Source organism: Notothenia coriiceps, unplaced genomic scaffold (assembly GCF_000735185.1).
Source record: "Notothenia coriiceps isolate Sejong01 unplaced genomic scaffold, NC01 NC01_scaffold00034470, whole genome shotgun sequence".
In the NCBI taxonomy this organism is placed as follows: domain Eukaryota; kingdom Metazoa; phylum Chordata; class Actinopteri; order Perciformes; family Nototheniidae; genus Notothenia; species Notothenia coriiceps.
This window is the reverse complement of record NW_011367171.1, coordinates 182,345-188,345: the sequence shown is the minus strand read 5'-3', so window position 1 is coordinate 188,345 and position 6,001 is coordinate 182,345.

The window sequence follows — 6,001 nt, the reverse complement described above, 5'->3', positions numbered from 1 at the left end:
TTCCCCTAATTTTTTCCCCACGCCACGCTACTGATTTTCATCTAAAGTAACAGACATACAGTAAGAGGCTTCTCAATACTCAAATTCCCCCCCTCGACTCCTCGACTCCTCGGTTCTCCAGTAGTGACCCGGAAATGAATTTCAGCGCGCCATTTTGAATGACATGTCATTTCTCTAAATGCACACAGAGGACCGAGGATCGAGCGTCGAGGAGGCTCTCTGGAGGAGCTATAACCGAGGATACACTGATGGTTCCTCCACGGCTCCTCCACGGATGCATTTCCGGGAACGGTGGAGGCGTGACGCACGGCCGGACTTATCTCAGCCAATGAAAGCTCTGCATGCATTCCCTGGATATTATTTTAGAAACTGAGAGAGTTTCCAGAGAGAACAGCTGTGAGGTCCGTGCAGAAAGCAGAGCAGTGTGTATAATATATATCACTCAGTTTAACAGGCCTACTCTCTNTTCTCCATAGGATTTCGGAAAATAGCTCGAAAAAAGGTCAGTGGAAAACGACATGTGGATATTATCCGACTGAACAAAACGTGCATTTACCTAACAGGTTCGTTTTCCACTGACCTTTTTTCGAGCTATTTTCCGAAATCCTATGGAGAAATCCCATTGCTATTTTGTCGAGGGAAACCGAGCGCAGCTTACTTCCGCTTTTTGGGACGCGTCACTGCACCACTAAGTTGATGCGATTTGATTGGATTGTGAGGCAAGGGAAGCCAGCCGCCTCTGGCCAATCACAGGTTGGCAGGGGCATGACGTGAGCCTCATCTGATTGGTCAATCCCTCCTTTTTTTTTCACCAAGGGAAGCAAATTTCGGCTGGCCTCCTCTCGCAACAGAGAGTGCAATCTACTGTTTCACAGGCCTGGCTTCCCTTGGCATCCAGGAGAAAACGCCACTGATGAAAATAAGGAGCCACTCCCAACCATACTTGCTAACCTTGAGACCTCAGAAATCGGGAGCATCAGACAGGTTTTTATATAAATGGATCAGGACAAAAAGAGAGAGAATCTTTTTTCCTGAAACTTTCAGAGTCTCTTCACACAGAGGGGACACATGTTTATGTATAAAAGACATGAAAAAGTGGATTTTGCATAATAGGTCCCCTTTAAGGAGGGGACACACATAATTTAAGATAATTGATTGTGAAATTGCAGAGGAAAGTGCAATCACATGCGATATAGTAAGCTGTGTGTGCAGGCAGAAAAAAATATCAGATTTTGCAGACACAGTTTTCACTCCACTTTTGTATGAAAGCAAGCAATCACGCAAAGCGACACAAAGGCAGAGGACTCAACAAATGCAAATCTGGCTGAAAATACAAGAATCTAAATCAGAGAAAAATGATCAAATGGGTTTTTTGTGAATGTTGTGGGCTTCTTATAAAAAGAAGCTTGTAGGGAAACAAAACAACTGCAATTTGATTACTTGGAAATATGAGAATTACCCCTGATGTTGCTGTGAAAAAATTAACATTTACAGCAATGTATCTGGGAACTATTACACTTTGGTTTATTGTGCAACCATTAGGCTCAATGTGCAGCAGGTTGAGAATTGTAGGACCTGATGTCTTATCTGGATTGTAGGTCACAATAAGGGTTACAGTTGACAGATTGTGAAGGGAAAGTACATTAGATAACACATCTAGGCCTCTATATTAGATAATGCAGATCATTACGAACTCATTTGTGCAAATAATAATGTATCTAACACATTTCAATCTCAAGGTTGCTCGCATTATATTTCAGTGCATTGTGTTAATGAGACAGTGCTGATAAGGATTTGTGTGATCTATATTATAAAATGCTGTGACCTGAATCCTCCCTGAGTCTATATAGGTGTACAACAGAGATTTATAACAATAATAACAATAGATGTGTTATACAATGGCCATAATACCCCATTTCTCATTGTCATTATCAAAACAGTTGGTGTATTTCTTGCATGTGATCGATGTGGAGGCCGAGGGGCAGGGCACAGTTATGAAATGATTGGAATAAAATGAGCCCATTATGAAGAAAACAATTCACATAAAGATGTCAGAGGATTTCTGCATTTCATAACAATATTTGTAATGTCTGTACCTTGTGGAGATTCCTAAAAACCTAAAAAAAACAGTGATACATCTCAGTTTTTGTCATCACAAAAACAGTTGAGGCCGATATAGGAGTAAACAAAAGCAAGTGTGATTGAATTCAAAGCTGATATGAAATAAACACAAAAACAGCAGGTGCAGGCGAGGTTGGACAAAGAGAAAAGAAGCAAACAAAACTAGCAACTAACCAGGAACGCTAAGAAGACACAGGAGGGACGAGGGACATCCAGAGCATTTAGTCAAGCGATCGGGAACCCAACAAAGGGGAACATCGATAACAAACTCATAGAGAACACTAGGGAAAGCAAGACTAAATACACACAAGGGTAATCACAAGGCAAGACACAGCTGGGGAGGGGGGGTGAAACAAAGGGGCAGCAGGTGGACACAATGACACAATCAGACAGGAGGGAAAACACAGGAAGGAAGACACAGGAGAAAATAAGTCAAAATAAAACTAAACACAAAAACTAAGGTCTTGACTCGTGACAGTTTTGCAAAATGTAGGTTTCTATCATCTTGAATTGATCTTCACATGGCAACATTTGGACCCCGATAACACAACTTCATTTCAGTTTCAAAACTATAGATAAACCCAAAATCTTAAGGACATTTGAAATGTAAACTTTGGTGTGTTGATTTGACGGCAGTCTAAGACACTAGAAGAACAGCTTTGAGAAACTCAACATAAAACTCCTGCAACATTAAGCCATTGCTGATTTGTAATTACAAGAGATAAGAAGATGAGTTGGGGGTTTAGCGCATGTCTTGACTAAATGAGGCATGGGATGATACACTCATTTTACAGAGGCTTAGCCCACCACGCCGCTGTTTGAAGAATCAGAAAGGATGCTTCTCTTGTCCTCTGTACGCTTCAGCCCACTAACAAATACACATGTTTTATTTGGCAAACAAACAAATATAGGAAGGCCTACTGTAGGTACAGGTGTACTGACAGGTTGACAGTCTGTCCTTTTTGCTCATCAATTCCTATTTCCGTCACCTGAGATGCACAATAACCTACATCGGTGACACGCTGGTTGCTGCCCGGAGGTGCTTAGTAATCAGTGTCTCAGAGTGTGTTAGTGTGTGAAAAAGAGGGAGGCACCGGCAGTTTAGAGTCCACCAGAAGGCTTTGAGATTTGATCTGATTTTACAGTACACTGCATCTGAGACATTTGGAAAAACAAGAAATCATGCAGTACAATAGAGATTTGAGGAGACACACAGGGACAAATGAAGAATAGAAGTCAGAAAGGGAGAGCTGAGGGGAAAATGTATCGTCAGCGTTTTCTCTTCAAAATTGAACTGACAAACAAGCATTTATGTGAATATTAAACTCCCTGGATTGAAGAAAGCGTGAATGAAAAGGTGTGATGGCGGAAGCACTGTGATAGAAGCAAAGCTTTTTCACTGAAATCACTCCTCGCTGCAGAAACTGATAAAGTTTTTTAATTAACTCGTATGACCTGCGGTTCATTCAAAAGCACATTACAATTTGACAGCATAACATTATCTCCGGGAAATGAAACATGTACAATTATTAATTTTAGTTAGTCTCAAATATAGCATGCGTTTTGTTTTACAATGAGACACACAGTATGATCCGCGCCAGACAAGCCTCCAACTAGTTTTACAACATATCTTTCAAAGGTTAAAGTCTGAGGTGACTTAATCACTTAAGAATAAGGCCAATATAGGACTCATGAGCAGAAGCTCAGTATTAAAAAAACAGTATTAAGCAGCAGTGAAACAACAATAAAGAGTCCAATGCAGTAAATACTCAAGAGTCTCAGACATGTATTATATTGCCACTGTGTCCCAGACAGCCTGTTAATGTGTTCCTCATTAATTCCTCTTCTTGGCCAAGCTGTACTCAGCAAGTTGCAATGTGCTCACAGCTTCAGTCGTGCTCATCAGCTTGTGTGTGTTTTTTTGGGAACGCATGTGTCCGTGTGTGTGTGTGTGTGTGTGTGTGTGTGTGTGTGTGTGTGTGTGTGTGTGTGTGTGTGTGTGTGTGTCCGTGTGTGTGTGTGAGAGACAGAGAGAGTCGTGCAGTCGGCTCAGCTGTTTGTTTCATTTGGCATTTGAGCGACTTGTGTAGATAAATGTACAATTGGGATTTTTAGAGTAAAAAGCAGGACGGAAAAATCAAAATGAGACACATGAGAGATTAACAGGAAATAAAAAATGTAGCTAGACAACACCATATGCCCCATGGTGTATTGTCATCCACTTCAGTCGAGCTTGCACTTATGTGGACCCAATGGGTTTCTTGAAGCTCAATTTAGCAAAACAAGAAAAGGAAATTCAGTATACAGTCGCCTTTTTGGTTCCATATTTCCAGATAAAATAATGCCGTTTGAACAATTAATTGTTGCAGAGGTACACATGGAGTCCCTATAGTCTCAACATGATTCTCCAGAAACAAATATTATATTAGTTCAAATGGCCTGAAAGGTGGATGCTTTTAAGGCATAGTTCAACATTTTGGTAATTTACAGTCGGGAGTTAATTAGCTAATGAGCATAAAGACTGGAAGCAGACTGGCAGCATATTTGACAACATACCAAGAAAAAATAAATTAATAACTTGTGAAAGCCAGCTTTCAGGTCTACATGGAGGGAGTTTTTTGAAACTAAAAGTCATTTTTTTATTAGATTTTTATGTTTTCTGGGTTTAGAATCACTTTCCTGGGACACAGTGAGGGGGAGAAGAATATAAATTATTGAAACATTTTAATTAAAATAATCTGGAGGGCATGGAAATTGCCAAATTTAACCAAACATTATATATCAGAGAATAATTTCCGTCATCCTGAGCTGACATTTGTACTCTGTGTGCGCTGAAGTTGGGAAGACATTTCCAACACTCTGAGAACAAACAACACAATATGTCTCACCTGATGGCCGCCCTGTGTGTGTGTGTGTGTGTGTGTGTGTGTGTGTGTGTGTGTGTGTGTGTGTGTTGTGGGGGAGTTCATGACTGTGTCACCGTTGGGGCGTGCATATGTTGAATATACAGTAGGTGGGTGTGTGCCAGTGCACATCATATTTAAGTATGTTCACACTTGCGCGGCATGTTTTTTTGGCAACTGAGAGGATTCAGAAAACGATCGTCACATATGTCTCAGTCACCGCACATGTCTCTAAACTGTGCCAGTATATGTTGTGCGGGTTGGAAAAGTTTGCTGTACTGTGCATCTCAGGAATTCAGAATGAGTTTTTAGGGGATTCTTTAGGGGCCATGCATTTGTTCTAGTTTTGTGAGATAAAGGTCATGTTAAGGTTATTTTTGAATGTAATATTGCAGAAAATGTTTAATCAATACCTAATTAACTTATCTTTATTGAAACCATAGGCCTGTGCTATCAAACAATAAAGATGTAAGCATTCCTTCCGAAGAAATCTCCATACACTGAATGAATAGACATAGTTGAAAGCTCTAAAGTAAGTACAGTAGACCTTGAGTTTGGATGTTTTTCCTTATTTTGTCAAAATAATAACTTTAAGATTTAGCTAGCTTTAGATTTTATTATGTTTTAGTTTCAATATTCAAATACCTGTCACTTTGTTCTTTGGTTGACATTTGATCCCAGTTTGGATCTTTCAATAGATGAGTTATATTTTCAATTTCTTGGAAACAGTGGAAACTATCAGTTACAGGAAAACATGTAAGAAGAGATTCAGACGTCAAACAGGATCTTTCAGATCAGGAGCTTTGTGGAGAGCAAAATAAGTTGTTGTTGTCAGAAATACATAAACACCCGAATGACGGCCGTCACTCCGGAAATCTTAGGGCAGATTATCTGGTGATTAGAGGAAAAGAAATGAGGACATGACTGGTTGGAAGTACAGTTTAAGCTCTTAATCATTTAGACTGCCAAAGGCACAC